At 43.7% G+C, this 22,886-nt stretch overlaps 1 protein-coding gene across 2 annotated transcripts in view; it reads right to left on the reverse strand.

Annotated features, from left to right (window-relative positions):
• Positions 1-22,886, reverse strand: part of LOC141113204 (probable ATP-dependent RNA helicase DDX60) — a 477,260-nt gene that overhangs the window by 115,088 nt on the left and 339,286 nt on the right. The window lies entirely within an intron of this gene.

Here is a 22,886-nt window from a genome sequence, read left to right on the forward strand (position 1 = left end):
GTGGTTGGTGCTGAGAACGGAGACTAGCAGGTTGTGAGCTATTCACTAGCCAGAAATCCTAAACACTTTGCGCGACTTTTGTTTTGGGACTCTTACCCACTGTACAGGAATCCTTTTGTTTGCTGTACATGCTGACCAATAAACATGGGCAGGAAGCTTTAAGTCAGAGGGATCTCCCTGCTCCCAAATGTATGACCTAATCAAGGCCCATTTGAAATACTGGAAAATGTTGGGGAAAGAACAGATCAGGTAAATTTAATTAAAGCATGGAAAGATAGGGAAGCTCTCCTAGCCCTGGGTGATAAACCTTCTGGTTTCTGGCCCTCCAAGATGTTTCTTTCAAAGTGAATGTGCAATCAGAAAAATGCAGATGGCCCTTCAAGAACCTATAGTTTGGTAGCTGGTGTTCAAACCTACAGGTTCAAATGGGGGGTGGGGTTGGGTAGTATGTGACCAACAGTCCCTGTCAATTGTGAATGGCATGTATCTGCTGCATAGGATTTTGTGGTTCATAAGGTAAAGGGGTGGCAGTAAGAGGTTTGGAGAAGGATGCAGGGGTTAAGGACTGGCCACACCTTGCTCTCCACCTAAAGTATAATTTGTCTTCCCTGGGTTAAGCTGGATACACACTATACAATTTTCTGTAGATTTTTTTCCTTCAGATTTACCAAAACCATATAATATGAGGTCAAACCTTAAGAGTTTCAATTTGTATGCAGGCAGGCCCTTGCACTACATGGTTTTGGTAAATCTAAAGGAAATCAGACAACAAAAGTTGTATAGTGTGTAGGGCTGCCACCTCATCCCTTTAAACCTGAACACATATTAATTATTTACATACAAAATAGACGCAGCACTAGTGATAATGAAAATTTACAAGTAAAAAAGACTTAAAATAAAAGATTAAAGCAGAGTCCCAAAATTTCAATCCATAGATGAAAGTGAAACAAACATCCGTGCTTTGTATAGATAAGCTGTAAGTGAGGAAAACGTGACACTCCTTCACATTTTATGCATCCAGCTCCACACCCAAGTGAGAGTAAGTACAGTAGTCTGCTTACCAGGGCCGCTGATAGAAATCATGGGGCCCGTACAGCCTACCTGACAGGGCCCCCTTCAGCTCCACCCCTAGTCCCGCCCCTGATCCCTCCTTCAGCCCACCCCTGGCCCCGCCCCTGGCCCCTCCATAATGCCATTGGCAGCATGGTTGGCACTGTCTGCAGCACATTATGGCATTGGCGGCATGGGTGGCGGTGGCACTGTCTGCAGCACATTATGGTGGCACTGTCACTGCAGGCAGCACATGCGTTATGGGCCATGGGTGGCACTGTCTGCAGCCAATTGGCAGCATGGGTGGCACTGTCTCTGCAGGCAGCACATGCGTTAACGTTATGGGTGGCACTGTCTGCAGCACATTACGGCATTGGCGGCATGGGTGGCACTATCTCTGCAGGCAGCCCATAACGCATGTGCTACCTGCAGACAGTGCCACCCATGCCACCAATGCCATAATGTATAGATGTATTCGCTCCACTAAGTCCACCATGTTTGGCTTCTCCTTGTGAGACACAAGGAGAAGCCAAACATGGTGGACTTGGTGGAGCGCCTGCTCAGACAAGCTTTATAAATTGTGGACTAAAAAAAAGCGAAATCGACTGTCGAAAGCACAGTACTAACGATCCGAAAATCGGCAGACAGCTCGTTGTATTAATTTTTCCATCCGATTTTTCGTATTCGTATGTGTACAGGCATTTAGAGAACAAGGGGAATAGAAGCAAGCTGTAACCACACCTGTCTCTGGGAAGACTTCACAGGAGCTCTTGCTCCTATGCCACACATTAACCCCTTCACCACTCAGAAATGCTTCTGCACTGGCAGTAGTCTTTAGTGTAGAGTAGGCATTTTTCACTGATACACAGCACTTCACCATACCGATTGCCTTCCCACAATCTGCCATACCAATTGCCTCCTCACAATTGACATGACCCCACATAAAGAGACTGACAGTTTCTTCCATCATTTACCAATATCTTGTTGAATATGTTTATTGAATTTTCACAAGAAAAAAATAAACAAAGAAATGTAAAACATGAATACATAATATACATTCAATGAATTTAACATTATAGTAGAGATATAAATCTATCTTACCACTATGTTTTATACACACAGGAATATAAAGATGAAGGAGAAAGTTAATAATCAGACAAATAGTCAAAGTATCAATTTTCAGTGGTAAGATGTGTAGCACGTAAAGAAGAAATTAAAAAAGGGGGGGGGGGACAAAAAAAAAAGGGAAAGTTTCAGCAGTGGTGGTCTGGCTCACGATAGATATAGGCATTTATTAATTATATTATCTATACAATCTAGTGTGGTAATAACAAAGACTGGTCAAAATCATTGGGGTAGTAGTGCTTAACCCATGGTTGCCAAATCTTACAAAATGTATTGATCTTATTATCAGCAATAGCTGTCATCTTAGAAAATATGAGTGCTCTGTTCATTCTATGTTTTGCTTCTGCCAAGATTAGCAACTTGGACTTCCACGCTTTGGCAATCGTTTGCTTGGCTGAGGTATTAAGTTGAATAAGTAATTGAAATTGAGTGTGGGAAAGTATAATGGGCGTAAGATTCAAAAGTGCTATAGCAGGATCTGGAAGAATAAAAATTTCTAGGGCTTTGGAGGCCATTAAAAATATGTTTTTCCAGAATTTCTGGACTACTGGACATTGCCACCATATGTGAAAATGTGTACCTGGCGAGCACAGCCTTTGAAGGGAACAAATTTTGCTATTCTAGCAGGTACTAGGTACCACCGTGTTAGAACTTTATAATTTGTTTCTACAGCATAACAATTTGGAGATAAAGTTTTGGTGGCTAACCATATGTTCGACCAATCTTTAATATCAAACACCCGATTCATATCATGTGCCCATTTAGTAGTATATGAGGGTAAAATTTCGTCAAAATTACCATTGAGTTGTTGATATAATAATGAAATTAGTCCTCTGATGTGTGGGTCACTTATACAAATCCGTTCAAATTGAGTCATTTGATTAAGAGATGAACCTGTACTAAGGAGTGGTTCGTAGAAATAACGAAAGATTTTATTTCTAGGAAGTTCAAAGTTTTCACATAATACAGGAAAGGAATGGATTGTGTTAGCAGAAGTTAATTTGTATAAGTGATTCAGGTTCATAGAGGACTGACTATACAGAAAATGATCTTGGAAATTTCCAAGCGGGATAGAAGGCTGGATTGCCAAGGAATGAAAGTAGGGGATTATGTGTTAATTTACCAATATCAACCGCTGCAATTTCTCAGTGGAAAATCCCAGACTGAGCAGAACAGCCTAGTGTTCCACGCGAAGTCCGCAGGGGTTCTACTGCAAATCAACATTGTGGCGGCTGTATACCACCCAAAGTTGTTTTCAGTGTTTTTTTCAATGCACGCTGACAGTCAATACTGTGAGCACAGAGGGCAGCTCTGGGAAGAGTGTAGAGAGCTGAAGGAGGGCTGAATATAGACTGAGGGAGGGAAAGAGCACAGAACAGAAGCCCATGGTTTGATGAACGCGGGTCAGACCACGCCCCTTTTCACCAGCTTGTGACAAATAACTGGTCAACCTCACACCATGCTGTCACTGATACGCAACAATGATACTAAGCCTCACACAGAAGGTCACTGTGACTATGCCTCTTCTTCTGACAAAATGGCTGGGATGAATGAGGCAAAATGGCTGCCACATACAGCTTTTCATAGGCCCAATGCGCACAACCATTACACCTCCCCTTCAGGTGACTGCATGGGAGGGAATTGCAATTTTCCCTCCTGATGCAACCGACTCCCGCTGGCTCGGCTTGTCACGACAACCCAATAGCATTGCCAAAAGTGCTTCCTTTCTTATGCTGGATTGTGAAATCATATTGCTGAAGAAGCTCAGTGATCACGGTGAAGTGCTGTCCATAAAAGTACATTTGCAACTTCTGAAGAGCCCACACGATCGCTAAGCCACTCCTTTATAATTGTGGCATATGCCACTTGCCTGGGAAGCAGGTAGAGGATGGGATGTTCCTTTTCTGCATCATCCACTTGGCTCAGGACTGCACCCAATTCATAGGCAGAAGCATCTGTCTGCACTAGGAAACAGCAGGTGAATTCTGGAGCCTGTAGCACAGGGTCGCTGGCCTCCTTCAAGGCCTGAAATGTCTTTTCACATTCTGGTGTCCAAGACGCCAGCTTTTCAGTCAGTCAGTGGTTTCACCAGGCTACTGTAGTTACACACACACACACACTTCCTATAGCAGCCAACTATCCCCAAGAACGACATAACCTGCTTTTTGGTTTGAGGGGTAGGCCAGGCCAGTATGGCCTCAACCTACTCCGTCTCGGGTTTTAGGATGCCGTTTCCTACCGGGTGTCCCAAGCACTGGATCTCAGCCATGCCTATCTGACACTTACTGGGTTTGACGTTTTGATTGGCTGCTGTCAGTTTGTGTAGAACCTGTGACAGGTGCGCCAAGTGTTCTTCCCAGGTAAGGCTGAACACGGTAATGTCATCCATGTAGGCTACTGCAAAGTTTTCCAGCCCTTCCAGTAAGTCATTAATGACTCTCTGGACGGTAGCTGGGACATTCTTCATCCCAAACGGCATGACTGTAAATTCGAACTATCTGTATGGGGTGATGCAGGCTGACTTTTGCCAAACCGCAGGGGCCAGAGGAATCTGCCAGTACACTCTGCTTAGATCCATGACTGTTATATAGCAGGCAGCTGCCAGCCTAACAACTCATCAATTTGGGGCATGGATTAGACATCTGCAGTGGTGATAGCATTCAGCTTCCTGTAGTCCACACAAAACCTAGTTGTCTGATCCGTTTTGGAACCAGCACTACTGGGGATGCCCAGGCACTTTGGGACTTCTGAGTCACCCCCAGCTGCAGCATTTTTTCAACCTCCTTTTTCATTTCAGCCTGCACCTCCAGAGAGATGCGATAGGCCAACTGTTTAATGGGAGGATGTGCCCCTGCCTCCACCCTGTTGACAGCGAGGTGGGTCCTCCCAGGATTTCCATTAAACCTGCCATGATACACTGCCAGCACTCCCATTAGCCCAGGTACCTGAGTGGGGGAAAGGTGTGAGTTGATCTGGGGGCCTAAGTCTTCCTTCATGGTGTCAGCCAACAGGTCTAGCAGTGAATGATGGTTGTAGTATCCTTTCCCTGGGATACCACAAAGGTGCACAACATCTGTTTCAAGGTGCCATTGAAACACTCACACACTTCCGGTTCCGGCGCCGCATGGAGTAGCTGCACTCTCTCACAGCTCCCGCTCTGAGGACACCTAAACCTGCTTAAAAATCCGGCCCAGAAGCCAGACACCTCAATCGGCCACCTCGGGCTCCTATACCCGCTCTATGGACCGTTTTGTGGAGGTCCGCGGCTCCCGCTCCAGCACGGCCCTGACGCCGCCGACCCAGCCGCAAATCGAGGCCCTGGCTTCGGCCTACACGGAGGCCTACACAGGCGCGCACCAGCAGCAGCAACAACAACACACAGCGGAGATGGAAGTAAGTGGAAGCACAGCTCCACACACATCCTTTCAGACATCCTCTGCCCAGCCACCCTCCCAGGCTTCCTCTCCTCCAGCACCCTCTCCTCAGGCCTTCTCCATGCCAGCTACTTCCCCACAGCTCGCCGGGGATCACAAAACCGAGCGCATAGCACAAGCAGTGGCAGCACTTCTGTCCCCCATGATATCTGCTTCAGTAGAAAAGGCTGTAAATGCGGGGATGAAACAGATAAAGGCCCAGCTAGGAGAACATAACACTAGGCTAAACGAGCTAGAGCACCGCCTATCAAGCATGGAGGAAGAGATGTACCAAGCCCAAGCCACGGAACAAGCACAAGACAAAACGAACCAATATATAATTCAAAAACTTGACGACTTGGAAAATAGATCTAGAAGGAGCAACCTGCGATTCGTGGGGATTCCGGAATCCCTCCAAGCACCTGCCCTAATGGACTTTTGCTCCCAACGCATACCCGAGGCGCTAGGCCTAACAGGCCCCTGCACAGTGGAACGCGCTCACAGGATAGGGTCATATAATGAAGAACGCAAGAATCCTCGACCCATCATAGCCAAATACCTAAATTATTCCGACAAGGCTCTCATTCTTCAAAAATTTAGACAATCTCGCTCGCTACAAATTGACGGAGTGAGAGTCCTGATTTTTGCTGACTACTCCATCGAAGTTTCAAAGAAACGCAAGGCCTTCCAACTGATATGCTCTGAACTCTTTAAGCAACAGATCAAGTTCACCCTAGCCTTCCCTGCCACCCTACGCCTCAAGACACCCAACGGGGACCAGCTCTCCTTCCAGGAACCCTCAGAAGCAGAAGCTTACCTGCGTTCTTTATCCCCCAATACTCAACAACACACCCCGTCGAAAGGTACTTTAATCAATCGCTCCCTGGATCAACGAAGTCCGCGAAAAGACTCCCCCAAGCGATTTAGATCCTCGATTCCGGACCAGCACCGTTCTACACACCGCTGAACCAAAACCGGAAACCCACCTCCTTCGGTCCCAAAATTTTGGACAGTAAAATTCTCTCTGTCCTCCCTCAGATTCCAAGCACCATCTGTACCTCATCTACACGTAATGTACAATATTTTGCATATACATACGTTTTGCCTTTCTATTGTAATTTTTTTTTATTACAGGTCAATTCCCAGCAAGTTATTCCTTTCGTAAATGGCAATGATTTTCTTTTTTTTCCTTACATCCTCCTGGCCTCACTGTGTGCGGACAACTTAACTCCCCCCCCCCTCCCCTCCTATGTGACCCCTTGATGCCCACATAAACGCTTATCTCATGATTAAGGGCTCTCTGGGGCTATACCATCACCGTCCTGAGATGGGAGCTGACCCGCACAGTGACTCCATGCGGAAAAAAGCGAAGTTTTCATGTTCGTATGTTTTACTGGCGACACTCTTCCCTATGATGTTTCCCTTACAGGTTAATTCCCTTTCCCCCCCCCCCCTCTCTTTCACACGGCCCTAACCAAATCAAATCCACTCTCGTACTTATACACCTCCCACATAACAACCTCAGACATCCAAACACAACTGACGTACTATCACACCCTCCATATAATACTAAAACACACTTATTAATACACATCCCTTCTCAACCCCCCTAATATGAAAATACTTTCCTGGAATGTAAAGGGTCTCAGATCCCCCCAAAAGAGATTGAAAATCCTTAGGCATCTCAAGCGGCTCAAAGCCGATATAGCACTTCTTCAGGAATCACATTTACCGGCCTCAGACTTTCATCGCATGAAGAAACTCTGGGTTGGCACTGTTCTGGGCTCAGAGGCAACAGGACGCAAAGCTGGCGTTCTTGTACTCATACACAAGAACCTCCCGTGCACAGTCTTGTCCGCAAAAAACGACGACCAGGGCCGTCTACTCACGGTACACATCAAAATAGGCTCCAAAGAACTAGCTATAACAAATGTTTATGCCCCCAATAATCCAAGCAAACAATTTTACACTGAACTATCCAGTTGGCATCTAAAAATCACACATCTCCCCCATCTGATCGGAGGAGATTTCAATGACACCCTCCATCAGATAGATGACAGGTCTTCACAAAAAAAAACAAAAAAGGACGCTAACCCACTACCCCCTTCCCTCCTGGCCAGCACCATGGAATCCATCCATCTCCAGGATCTATGGCGCCTTTCCCATCCGACAGACAGGGAATTCACCTTTTACTCTAATCCACACAAAACATTCACCAGAATAGACTACTTCTTTGGCTCTGACAACCTTCTACCCTACCTCCAAAACTCCACCATCCACGACATCACCATTTCAGATCATGCCCCTATAGAGTTGGCACTAGATAATCTAGACCTACCTCCTCACCCCAATATATGGCGGTTCCCATCTTTTCTACACAACAACACTGACTTCCAAAATTACATCTCCGACGCTTGGGCCGAATACTCCTCAAACAACGCCCCACACATACACGACCCCAACCTATTTTGGGATGCTGGTAAAGCTTTTCTGAGGGGTCGTATAATTTCCTATGCAACCTCATTCAAACGCAACACCTTAACTAAGTACAAAGAGGCCAGCTCTCGTTTACACCGGGCACAACGAGATATGTACACCAAAGACTCCCCAACAACACGCTCTGAATGGCAGATAGCAAAAAGGGAATTTGACATTTGGGTAAACAATCTAGAAAACACCAAGAAGGCCTACTTAGATGCCTCTTTCCATAAATTTGGGAATAAAGCAGGAAAACTCCTATCCAGACTTTGCAAAGGTCCATTCCGCCCAACCCATATTACATCCCTACGTGATAAAGCGGGTACCCTCCACGCCACCCCACTCTCAATTAACAAAGTCATGCAAAAATTTTACTCCACTCTCTATGCCCCAGACCCGATAGATCCACAAACAGCACGCGCTTTTCTAGAAAAAATAACCCTTCCCAAAATCTCCCCAACACAACTAGAAACCCTAAACGCACCTATCACTCTCCCCGAAATATCGGCAACAATCCGCAACTTAACCCTGTCTAAAGCCCCAGGCCCAGATGGCCTCACCAGTGAATTCTACAAGACCCTACAACCCCTATTAGAACCTACTCTCCTCCAACTATATCAACATATATGGTCAGGGGGCTCATACCTCCATTCGGGGAACCAAGCCATCATAAAACTACTGGCAAAAAAGGGTAAAGACCCCCAAGAACCAGGATCATACAGGCCCATATCACTTCTCAACCTAGATGTTAAAATCCTCTCAAAAATCGTTGCCACCAGACTAGCAGACATCATGCCTTCCCTAATTCACCCTGCACAGTCAGGTTTTATCAAAGGACGTACAGCCACCCTTAACATCCGTAAAGTTATGCTGGCCCTAGAACACGCCCTACATCACCCAAACACAGATCATGCCATCATCACGCTAGACGCGGAAAAAGCCTTCGATAACGTCAGTTTCGACTGGTTATCCATGACAATGAAGGCAATAGGTTTCTCTGGCCCCTTCCACCACCTTATTACCACCATGTACACAGCTCCGACAGCAAGACTAGTGGCGGCAGGTCTCCTGTCAGAAGAATTTCGCCTCCATAAGGGCACACGCCAGGGCTGCCCCCTATCACCACTCCTCTTCAATATAGCACTAGAACCACTTTCCAGATATTTAACATCAGTAGCCCCCTTACATGGATTAAAGATAGGCCCTCACGACTTACGCACCTCACTTTTTGCAGATGACGTCCTTATATTTTCAGCCAACCCCTCATCTGATATGCTAACCATAAAAAACGTATTCGATGAATTTCGCTTGTGCTCGGGCCTCCGTATTAATTACACCAAAAGCGAAATTCTTCCCATCGGTTCCCACTCCGCACCTAAATGGACCCATCAATCAATTTTCCCTGTTGCAAAATCCCACATTACATACCTAGGAATAAAAATAGGAAAACTTCCTTCTTCGCTATATCACCTCAATTACCCTCCTTTGGTGTCAAAAATAACTCAGGAATTAAATACCTGGATGGATCTCCCCCTTTCGCTTCTGGGAAGATGTAATTTAATAAAAATGGTCAGTTTTGCAAGACTACTCTACCCCATGCAAACCATCCCGCTACTTCTCCATCATAAAGATGTGATCTCACTCAATAACGCTATATCTAAATTCTTATGGCAGAACAAACGACCACGTATAGCTTTAAAAAAACTCTATCTTCCCAGACGCGAAGGGGGCATCAGCCTCCCGCATATCAGAATGTATAACCTTGCATGTCTGCTAAGAACAAGTCTAGACTGGATAACCCAGTCCTCTCGATACTCAAACTTTTCTTTGGAATCCCACATGGCCCATCCCTACTCACTTGTAGCCCTCTTACACTGTAGATGGAAGTCAGTCCCCTCTCCCCACCAACATAATCTCCTATTAAGGGACACAGCAGTAGCTTGGAGAGAATCACGGAAAATACTAAAGGTATCCCCTTTTCTGTCGATACACCTCCCGATTCAAGGAAATCCGGCATTTCCGCCGAGTCTAGAGCATAAATCATTCAAAACATGGGAACAGAAAGGCCTAACTAAATTTTCTCATCTCTGCAACATCCAGACGGGTCAACCACTACCCTTCGCACACATCGCGAAAACTTTCTCCCTACCCTCCATCCACAACTTCTTCTATGGGCAATGTATCAGTTTCTTAAGGGAGGCGTGTAATCAAGACGTCAAAAGGTTCCAAACAAATGTCATGGACCAAATGATAATGAGTAACACATACAAAATCTCGGACATATACAAACCACTCCTCAACAAATCCTCTCTACCTCTCTCGTCATCATCTATCAAAAACTGGAATAAAGACTTCCCTGATCCAAACCTAGTAGAGAAAATCCTACAAGGACTTAACGCAGTCCAAAAGATAACACCAAACGAAATATGGAGAGAAACGCAACTGAAAATAGCCCACAGGGCACATATGCCTTTCTTGTCTTCTAAAACGGACAAAAACAAAGCCATCTGCCCACTCTGTAAACACCAGAAACCATCCTTAGCCCATCGCTTCTGGCACTGCTCCTACATATCTACTTTCTGGGACCAAGTTATAGCCTACATATTTAAAGTGACTCTAACTAAACTGCCCAAGGATCCTCTGCTTCTTATCTTCGGCTACTGGGACCCAATCCTACTGCCATGGTCCAAAACGGCTCTCAAAACGATCGGCTCTACAAAGAACCCGAAGGATACCACATCACACAAAGGGTGGTCCCTGACTTGCCTATTAACTGCAAGAAGAACCATCCTGAAAAACTGGATTACACCTGTAAGCCCTAATATCTCTCAAGTCAAACGGGACCTCATGCAACTTCTACTCAAAGACCGCCTAAACACGGACTTCAAACAAAAAAAATCCTCAGATCACTTCTACTCCAATTGGCAAGCCTTTATGCATGCATCTCTTTCAAAAGAAGAAATATCAAACGTCAGCTCATCTTCCTTTTCCTACCATGATTCCTTCCCCCCCATGCCATCTCAAGACCACAATCGGAATCTCATTCCAATCCTCGACACCAGCCAACTTAACGCCAGTGCCAACTTCAACGTCAGTGGGTTTGCATGAACAAATATAAATAGCCATATACCTCAAATAGAAACAAATATTAATGCTGGACAATTTTTTGAACGACATTATATCCTACCATAATAATTCTCTCAATCTATATAGGGCTCCCCCTCCCCCCCCATATACCCCCCCATCCCCCCCCCTCCTGCCTTCGTTATTTTTCTCTTAGAATTATCTTCTTAGTGTTTCTTTCAAGTTCTAAAATGCAATGTATTCAGGGTTACTAACAGATCCATCCAGGTTTCCACTATTTGTTACCATTTATTGCATTGTTATGATCTGGTAAACATGCCACGCAGTAACCTGCATGGGTACATACTCTGGAAATCCTCTCTTATTGTAAAAACCAAGTTGTAAACAAATAATTCTTCTATTATTTGCTTTTGTTTATGCTACAAAACAAGAATGTACACAAGACTGCTTTATTATTGTATTCTCTGAAAATCAAATAAAATCTTTTTGAAAAAAAAAAAAAAGAAACACTCACACAAGCCTTTTTGTTTGTGGATGGTAAGGACTGGCCATGGTAAGCCTGAACTGTATCTTCTTGCATTAAGCCAGACACAAACTGGGGGTCTTGATTGCTAATGAGCTCGGCCAAAAAACCCACTCTTGTGAAAATTCCCAGCACAGCATTAGCAACCTTGTCTGCCCGGAAGGACCAGAGAGCCACAGCCTCTGGAAAACGCCTGGCATAGTCAACAACTGTCAGGCTATAACATTTGCCTGAAATGCTAGGGATGGCTAGAGGCCCAACGATATCTACTGCCACCCTTTTAAAAGGTTTGTCAATCACAGACAAAGGTTGTAGCGGAGCCCTGTGTACATCTCCTGTCTTGCCTTGACTGCCTTATCCTCATCACATTCAACACTTAAATTTGTAACATCATTTGAACATGAGACTGTTATCTTCACATGCAAGGGGGTCTCCTCTCCCTCCTTAGGAGAGGGAGAACCTTGTACTTCCACTTCACCCTCCCCCTCCTTCTGTCCATTCACAGGTTGCCCAGATATTAACTCAACATCTGCACACAGTACCTTGGGAGGTCCAGAGGTTTACTTGGGTGTGTGCTCAGCATGTGCATAATATGAAACAAGGGTCCCTAAATCTGCACCCAACCACATGGCTGTGGGGATCTCCTCAGAGTCTCCCACCTCTCTCATCCCACTTCCTGCACCCCAATCAATGAACGCATATGCACGGGGTATGCAGAAATGATGACGCTCCGATGAGGGTAAGAAACGTCTCTGGGATAGTGTATTTTTCTTCCATAAACACTGGTCTGACTAATGTAACTTCAGCTCCTGTGTCACCGAAACCAGTTGCCTATGATGACTGGCTGCAAGTTGGAGTTGGTTTCCCACTGACAAACAGCACAGAGGAAGGGTTGCTGGTCAGCTGGCCAGGTGGTGTCATCTTCTTCTGCTCAGGGCACTGAGTCCTGAGATGTCCAGGTTTTCCGCAGGCGTAACATTTGCGGTTGTCAGTTGAGGTTGGCTTGGCACCAAGAACTGTAGGTGCCAGCCACTGAGGAACTTGGCTTGCAGGCGTAGAAGGGGTTGCCATGGGTGATTTCTGTATTTTCCAGACATTTAGAGGAGCCTTGCGAAGGTCGGATATCCAAGTGTTGATATAGGTATTCGCCAGTTCGGCTGCTGCTTTGACAGATGTTGGCCTCCTCTCCAACACAATAGAAAGAAAGCACAGTGCCTCTAAGTGCAGTATTAAGGACCATTTAATGATGATAAAGGTAAACAGGCTACACACAAGGGGAATACAGGTAAGCGCATGGTGATCAAAAATGATCCTGCAGTGTCATCCAGAGGGGGTCTCTCTGTGTGTCCGTGTCCCTGGGGTCCAGCTGGCAGCTCGCACAGGTGGTTTCCGGCACTCGCAGCCTAATCTGGGCAACGGAGGATGCTGGAGACTCGAGAGCGACGTCACTTCTGGGTAAAGAGCAAGGGAGGCGGCTTCGCGTTCGGAGCATGCATGCATGCTCCTTACTCAGGACAAGGCATGTAAAATTCGTGATAGCAGGAACATACAGCTCAGCCCATTTTACATGTTTGGATGTTCTGTGGCGGCCGCCTTCCTTTTTTACCATGCAATTCCATTTTTACTATGGCTATGTAAAAGTCCAATACTTTATATTGAATGCAACCCTTAAGAGGTTTTACACTATCCAGCGTTTTATGTTTTATTTGGCTCTGACTACACGATCGTCGGTTGGATAAGTCCCCTGGATGCTCTGGAGCTGTTCCTGACGTGGTTCCTTTGTACATCCCCTGCTGATGACCCCTACCGGGACATATTCATCAAGCCTGTTTGACCCTTCGTAATAAAGGGTCCAGGCTCTCTGGTAAGAGTCCAACCTATTGTGGTGGTAGCGTGCTCACTTGGTGAAGGGATTGGATAACCTTATCCACATTGAATAATAGAGTTTGCCATTTGACCATAATGGTCCATTTGAGAGACTGATTTTTCTGGACTGTTTATTTATAAATTTTTTTCAGTATTTTTAATATCAATCACCTTTATTTTGTTTCTTGTTTCTTGTGGTAATATCTCCCATTTGTGGTGCTGCTTTTTTTCACACTGAAAAATCTTTTCACATGCGCAGTATTATTTTTGTATTTATCTGCCAAATCATGCATGTTTGCAAAAAGTAAAGATAGGACAGAAAACAAGCGACAGGAAGGGGACTGTTTCCTTATATCCCACCACGCTGCCAGCTAATATGTGACAAACGCGGGTCAGGCCATGGCCCTTCTCACCAGCTAGTGACAAATGACTGGTCAAGCTCACACCACGCTGTCACTGATATGCAACAATAACACTTTCATCCTCACCCTGCACAAAGATTTTCCAGCTTGGGGAATATATATCGGTACAAGTTCTAGTTGCAATCTCGGAACACCCAATAAGAGGATAGTATGCGACCGTTCTAAACTACGTTGCATGTTCACCAATGTCAGGAGCCTGGCGGACAAGATGGGTGAACTAGAGATACTGTTGTACGAGGAGGATTTGAATTTGTGGGAATTTCAAAGACTTGGTTCAACAGCTCTTATGATTGGCTGGCAACCATTCAAGGGTATACCCTTTATCGCAGGAATACAGAGGGTAAAAAAAGGGAGGGGTATGCCTGTATATCAAGAATAGTGAATGTGAGAGATGACATCACTAAGGAAGCTAGGGAGGAGGTGGAATCCTTATGGGTAGAGCTCCAAAGGGATGAAGCTAAGGGGAAAATAAAACTGGGAGAATGCTATAGGCCCCCTAACCTGAGGGAGGAGGGGAAGGCGGACCTCCTATCACAATTTGGATTAGCAGCAAGGATGGGAAGTGTTATCATAATGGGGGATTTTAATTATCCAGACATAGACTGGGCGGAGGGAACCACGCATTCATCTAAGGCTCGACAGTTCCTAAATGTCTTGCAGGACAATTTCATGGGTCAGATGGTAGACGCACCAACTAGAAATAAAGCATTACTGGATCTACTGATTACCAACAATACAGACCTGATCACGGATGTGGAAATACGAGGCAATTTAGGAATCAGCGATCACAGGTCAATTGGCTTCAGTATAAATCACACAAATAGGAAACATAAAGAAAATACAAAGACACTGAATTTCAAAAGAGCCAACTTCCCTAAACTACGGACCTTGCTAGAAGATATAAATTGAGATAAAATCTTAAGAACAAAGAACACGGAGGAGAGATGGGTTCGCTTTAAGAGCATATTAAATAAGGGCATTAGCCAGTGCATACCATTGGGTAATAAAGTTAAGAGCGAACAAAAGTCCTGTATGGCTTAACGCCAATGTAAAAATGCATATAAAAGCAAAAGAGAAGGCCTTCAAAAAATACAAGGTTGAGGGATCATCATCAGCATTCAAACTTTATAAAGAATGCAACAAGAAATGTAAGGGTGCAATTAGGGTGGCTAAGATAGAACACGAAACACACATAGCGGAGGAGAGCAAAAAAAATCCCAAGAAATTCTTTAAGTATGTAAACAGTAAAAAAGGGAGGACAGACCATATTGGCCCCATAAAGAATGAGGAAGGACATCTGGTTACAAAGGATGGGGAGATGGTGAAGGTATTGAATTTATTCTTCTCAGTCTTCACGAGGGAATCGGGGGGGGGGGGCTTCAGTAACCAAAACTGCAGTGTTTATCCTCGTGACACATCACAGGAAGCACCCTCATGGCTAACAGAGGACAGAATTAGAATTAGACTTGGGAAACTTAACATTAACCACTTCAGCCCCGGAAAGATTTACCCCCTTCCTGACCAGAGCACTTTTTACAATTTGGCACTGCGTCGCTTTAACTGCTAATTGCGCGGTCATGCAATGCTGTACCCAAACGAAATTTATGTCCTTTTTTTTCCCACAAATAGAGCTTTCTTTTCATGATATTTGATCACCTCTGCAGTTTTTGTGCTATAAACGGAAAAAGACTGAAAATTTTGAAAAAAAATAATATTTTCTACTTTTTGTTATAAAAAAAAATCAAATAAACTAAATTTTAGTCATACATTTAGGCCAAAATGTATTCGGACACATGTCTTTGGTAAAAAAAATGTCAATAAGCGTATATTTATTGGTTTGCGCAAAAGTTATAGCGTCTACAAACTAGGGTACATTTTCTGGAATTTACACAGCTTTTAGTTTATGACTGCCTATGTCATTTCTTGAGGTGCTAAAATGGCAGGGCAGTACAAAACCCCCCAAATGACCCCATTTTGGAAAGTAGACACCCCAAGGAAATTGCTGAGAGGCATGTTGAGCCCGTTAAATATTAAATTTTTTTGTTCCAAGTGATTGAATAATGATAAAAAAAAAGAAAAAATACTAAAAGTTATCACTAAATGATATATTGCTCACACATGCCATGGTTATATGTGAAATTGAGCCCCAAAATACCTTTATCTGCTTCTCCTGAGTATGGAGATACCACATGTGTGGGACTTTTTGGGAGCCTAGCCACGTACGGGGCCCCCAAAAACCAAGCACCGCTTTCAGGATTTCTAAGGGCGTAAATTTTTTAATTCACTCCTCACTACCTATCACAGTTTCGAAGGCCATAAAATGCCAAGATAGCACAAACCCCCCCAAATCACCCCATTTTTGGAAAGTAGACACCCCAAGCTATTTGCTGAGAGGCATGGTGAGTATTTTGCAGCTCTCATTTGTTTTTGAAAATGAAGAAAGACAAGAAAAATGTATATTTTTTTCTTTTTTTCAATTTTCAAAATTTTGTGAGAAAAAGTGAGGTCTGCAAAATACTCACTATACCTCTCAGCAAATAGCTTGGAGTGTCTACTTTCCAAAATGGGGTCATTGGGGGGAGGGGTTTCTGCCACCTGGGCATTCCATGGCCTCCGAAACTGTGATAGGCAGTGAAGAGTGAAATCAGAAATTTACTCCCTTAGAAAGCCTGAAGGCGGTGCTTGGTTTTTGGGGTCCCGTACGCGGCTAGGCTCCCAAAAAGTCTCACACATGTGGTATGCCCGTACTCAGGAAAAGCAACAGAATGTATTTTGGGGTGTAATTTCACATATTCCCATGGCATGTTTGAGCAATATATCATTTAGTGACAACTTTGTGCAAAAAAAAAAAAAAAAATTGTCTTTTTCCCGCAACTTGTGTCACAATATAAAATATTCCATGGACTCGACATGCCTCTCAGCAAATAGCTTGAGGTGTCTACTTTCCAAAATGGGGTCATTTGGGGGGGGGGTTTAAACTGTCCTGGCATTTTATGCACAACATTTAGAAGCTTATGTCACACATCACCCACTCTTCTAACCACTTGAAGACTAAGCCCTTTCTGACACTTTTTGTTTACATGAAAAAATTATTTTTTTTGCAAGAAAATTACTTTGAACCCCCAAACATTATATATTTTTTTAAAGCAAATGCCCTACAGATTAAAATGGTGGGTGTTTCATTTTTTTTTTTCACACAGTATTTGCGCAGCGATTTTTCAAACGCATTTTTTTAGGAAAAAACACACTTTTTTAAACTTTAATGCACTAAAACACACTATATTGCCCATATGTTTGATGAAATAAAAAAGATGATCTTAGGCCGAGTACATGGATACCAAACATGACATGCTTTAAAATTGCGCACAAACGTGCAGTGGTGACAAACTAAATACATTTTTAAAAGCCTTTAAAAGCCTTTACAGGTTACCACTTTAGATTTACAGAGGAGGTCTACTGATAAAATTACTGCCCTCGATCTGACCTTCGCAGTTATACCTCACATGCATGGTGCAATTGCTGTTTACATTTAATGCCAGACCGACGCTTGCGTTCGCCTTTGCGTGAGAGCATTTTTAAACTGTTCCTTTCATATTTTTTTTTAATCATTTTTATTGTCATCTCAGGGAATGTAAATATCCCCTATGATAGCAATAGGTAGTGACAGGTACTTTTTTAAAAAAAATTGGGGTCTGTTAGACCCTAGATCTCTCCTCTGCCCTCAAAGCATCTGACCACACCAAGATCGGTGTGATAAAATGCTTTCCCAATTTCCCAATGGCGCTGTTTACATCCGGCGAAATCTAAGCCATGAAAAGCTTGTAGCTTCCGGTTTCTTAGGCCATAGAGATGTTTGGAGCCATTCTGGTCTCTGATCAGCTTTGTGGTCAGCTGGCTGAATCACCGGCTGCATTCTCAGGTTCCCTGTTGGGACAGGAGAGCCAGAGAAAAACATGGAGGGTGGGGCATTCTTTCCCACTGTTAAAGCAGTCTAGAGGCTAATTAGCCGCTAGGATTGCTTTTACATGAAAGCCAACCGCTGGCTGAAAAGAATGATACCAAGATGATACCTAAACCTGCAGGCATCATTCTGGTATAACCACTCAAAGTCAAGCAACATACCAGTACATTGCTGGTCCTTGTTGGGCATATATTGCATATATTGTAAACTTTTTTTTCATGCAGCCTGTGGGCTGAACAAATGATGGGCATACATGCACCGTTTATATATGCCGAAGCATGGGGGCATCCACCCCAAAAGGTAGGAGCAAATCACTCCTCCGCCCCTGCTGCCCCCATGCTTCGGCATATATGTTCTTTTTTTTAACTGTGGTGGTGGAATCACCTCAGACAGCGCTGGAGTCACGGCTTTATGTATAGTGGGAGCAAACACTGTTGCTGTCAAGATAAATAAATCTGCGCTGCAACTGAATGGCGTACCTGCTAAGCAAATGATGGTTAACAATAAAACAAAGTAACATTACAGTATAACAGTAAGACTTACCATACCTGCAAAGCAAATACAAAAAAAAACATAGTAAAAAATAAAACATTTTTTAACGCAACCTTTGCCTAAAATATATATATGCCGAAGCATGGGGGCATCCACCCGCAAAAGGTAGGAGCAAAACGCTCCTCCGCCCCCGCTGCCCCCATGCTTCGGCATATATGCTCTTTTTTTTTAACTGTGGTGGTGAAATAACCTCCGACAGCGCTGAAGTCGCGGCTTTATGTCAATGACGTACCTGAAAACAAAAAAATGGTTAACAATAAAACACAGCAAAGTATAAAAAAATTGCATACCTATAAAGCAAACATGATAAAACATAATAACAATAAAACATTGCAGAATAGAATACAGTAAAAAAGAGCAGAACAATAGAGAGAGAATAGAGAGAGTGAACAATAAAACGACAACTATTTTTGTTTTTTTTTATTTTATATATTTTTTTGTGTTTTTTTTTTTTTTTTACACTTTTTTTTGTAACTGTAACTTTTGTAACTGTAACCGGTTCCAGGTTCGGGTCTTTTAAAAATGCAATGGCATCTTGGGAGACCCTGTGAAAGTGTGTCTAGTCTGTGCAGTGCTGTACCCTACGCTAATGCTCAACTAGTATATGGTAGCGTTCAAAACATTCACCAATGCAAAGACCAGGATTGTCAGGACATGAGGGACAATAATAGCGGGTGTCACGCCTATATCCGCGCTTGCTGCAGACGCGACATCTTTTTTGGGGGGCTCGTTGGGTAGGGGTACTCGGGAGGACATAAAGAAAATGCCTCTCATGCAGCCGGCTTACTGCATTTGATTGGGGAAGGTGAGGTGGAGGTGAGAAACAGAAGGGCTCTGACGATCTCTTCCTGGAATTTAAGGAAGGATCCAGTCCGTCCTGAAGCTCTGTATAGCACATAAGCGTTCAGCAAAGCCAATTGAAATAAATAATTAAACAGACACTTTCTTGTACCAGCGTCTGGCCTTACGGGCAATTAGGTACGGCACCAACAACTGGTCGTTGAGGTCCACCCCTCCCATATTTTGGTTATATTCGTGGACACAGAGGGGTTTCTCCACAACACCAGTCGCCGTAGTAATTTGGACCGTCGTGTCTGCATGAAGGGAGGTAAGAACGAAAACATTCTTATTATCCCTCCACTTCATAGCGAGCAAGTTATTACACGTCAAGCAGGCTCTCTCCCCCAGCCTAAGACGGGAATCTACAAGCCGCTGGGGAAAGCCCCGGCGATTAGGTCGCACGGTGCCACATGCTCCAATCTGCTGTTCAAACAAGCGACTAAAAAGTGGTACGCTCGTGTAATAATTGTCCACATATAAGTGGTAAGAAAAAGTGAAAAATAACTGCGCATCAAAGAAAATAATGTATGCTGCGATGTCCTATATGTGACACAAACACACAACGTGAAAATGGGAAATTGGTGACTCGCGCTTAAACAGACTACAGTGTATATGGCTGGAAGGTAATCCCAACCTTAATGAAAACCAAATACAGAATGAAAATGTGATAATATATGACAAACCACACTATGCAAAATTGAGGAAGTGATCGAACATCCCCTTAAGCAAATATAAAGGATATATACACTGATATATCAAAATTGGTGCAAAAAAATCCTTAAACATAAAAAACTGCAGTGTATGATATAAACAAATGAAAAATTAAAAATAGTGAAAAAATAGTCCATATACAAAAACACCCAAAAGTGATGTAACAATCCAAGATTGTCCAATTACATTTGGTAATTACTTTTGGTACAATGGGGATTTCTTTATTCAACAGAAGGGAGTGGCCATGGGCGCTAAGTTCGCCCCTAGTCTGGCCAACATTTTTATGGGCCGTTGGGAGGAGGATGTCGTCTATGCCCTCAATCCCCCGGAGCTGGTCCTCTGGGTGAGGTACATAGACGACATCCTCCTCCTGTGGAGGGGAAGTGTCGATTCCCTGCATGTCTTTTTACGTAGGCTTAATGATAATGACATTGGGATAGAACTGAAGTATGAGGTCAGCTCTTCCGCTATCCACTTTTTAGATCTTGAAATACTAGTAGTTGGTGAACATTTGGAAACCAAAACGTTTTTCAAACCCACCGACCGGAATGGCTATATTCCGGTCGACAGCTGTCATCACTCCACCTGGCTAAAATCAGTACCACGCAGCCAGTTTATGCATATTAGACATAACTGCAGCAATCTTAATGACTATTTACATCAAACACAAATTTTGAAGTCTAGGTTTGTCAATAAAGGTTACGATTCGGTGGAAATCGATAAAGAAATTACTAACATCGCTAAGGTTAGCAGAGAGTCTCTGTTAGTAGACAAACCCAAAGGTGATCCCGATAATAAACATAAATGGTCCCTTGTGACTAATTTCTCTGTACAACACAGACAGATCAAGGAGATTTTATCGAGACACTGGAGGGTCCTGAAAAATGATCCAATATTAGGCCCAGTGCTTCCAGAACGAGGTGGCGTTATTTATAGGGGGGCTCCATCCATTAAAAGTCAAATTGCTCCCAATATCACTGACCCCCCTGTGATTCGTTCTTTCTTTCATAACATGAAAGGTTTCTTCCCTTGCAAACGGTGCAACGTTTGTATTCATAATGTATGTGGGCGGAGGAGAACGGAGACGTTTCTTTCCACCTCTACAGGGAAGGAATACCAGATAAAACATTTCCTGACATGCGAAACGAGATACGTGGTCTACCTGATCACGTGTCCTTGCAAAAAACAGTATGTGGGACGCACCATTCGCACATTCGCTGTAAGAGGTAATGAACATATAGCTAACATCAAAAAGGGTCTTACAAACCACAGCGTCCCTAAACATTTTTTGCATTGTCATAATCAAAATCCTAATGGAACTCAGTTCCAAGTTATTGATAAATTCACCCCTCATTGGAGGGGGAATCTTTGAAGAGGGGCGTGTCTAGATTAGAGACCTTTTGGATACAACAATTAAAATGCTACTCGCCATTTGGTCTGAATATTGATTGGGACATAAATGCTTTTATCAATCAGTCCTGATTCTGTTACCCTTTTGACCAGCTATTCATTGTTTATGTTGTTTTAACATTGATATATCATCTACTGATTGTTTTACACACCTATTATACCGGTGGGTTGGTTTCCTGACATCTACTTGGTTTACTATGTACCCAATGGTCATTCATTGAGTAGTGGTTCTTTTCCTTTTCAGGCCTGGAATATTTTTATTTTCATCTATTTTAATTTATCCTTAGTTCTTAAGGTCTGTTCGTTATTTACCTCTATGAACATTATAGTTTTATTTTTCTACGTCCTAATGCCCTTATCCTATTCTTCATTTATAGCTCTTTGTGGTATTACCGCCATATTTGATGTTTATTGTGATCCATTAATGTGGTAAATCCATTATGAACCCCACTGTGTTGTGACATTATACTAATTACATACCATCATGTATTATGAAATGTATTTTTTTCCTTGTCCAGCAATGTTTGTGCCATGTCAGCCACTATGTACATATTGTTATGGGGTTCATTCTTCTATCATTGCAGGCTGGACCGCATTTGCGTTCCAACGCCTTCTATTTTGTTTACTTTCTTACGCACACGGGTCCCATTATAGTGAGGCGTGACTCGCATGTGCGCCTCACAGCTTTTGTTTTAGACACTTCCTGTCGTTAGCCGAGTGACGTATCACGCCCACGTGACCTGTTACTGTGAGGCGCGGCCCGCATCTGCGTCTCACAGCTTCTAACGTCCCTACTATTTCCGGCTATTTGCCGGAGTGACGTCACACGCCCTCAACGCGATCCCCGATTGGTTGCCACACAATAGCCCTACCTCCGTTCGGGGATTGGTCACGGGGAGCAATGTTTTTCTAATGGACCTGTCTAGTTGAAGGAACGGGGTCATCTGACCCTGATGCCATCCACAATCCTATCCTGATTTGGTCATCCAGATGGAGGCTTGGTCATGGATGATTTTGAGAGCCATCCTGATTGGTTGATCATTAATACTGACGCCATTTTCCGGCGACCCGGAAGTGGCGGCTCTCATGGCATGAACAGCTGTTATTATTTGTGTGTTATGAGGTTATGTATATATATACAGGCATGAGTGGCAGACAGTCATATACCCCTGTTGATGTCCTATCGGACGAAACGCGTTGGGTTTGCGATGCCTGTCTTGCCACCATTAGATTCAAGCGCTTTTTAAACCGTTGTATACCTGACTTTTACCTATGAGCCAGAGTGTATTTTATATTATTTTATTTTAAATAAAAGCTTTTGGATAAGCTGATTTACACTATGGGGAGCCTCCCTTTTTGATCCCTTTTCCCTTGAGGATTTCCACCTACTGCATGGAGTTCATTCTGTGGTGAACAGCCCTTCACCTGCACCATCGAAGCCGAGAGTCAGT

Source organism: Aquarana catesbeiana, linkage group LG01 (genome assembly GCF_042186555.1).
Source record: "Aquarana catesbeiana isolate 2022-GZ linkage group LG01, ASM4218655v1, whole genome shotgun sequence".
Taxonomy (NCBI): Eukaryota; Metazoa; Chordata; class Amphibia; order Anura; family Ranidae; genus Aquarana; species Aquarana catesbeiana.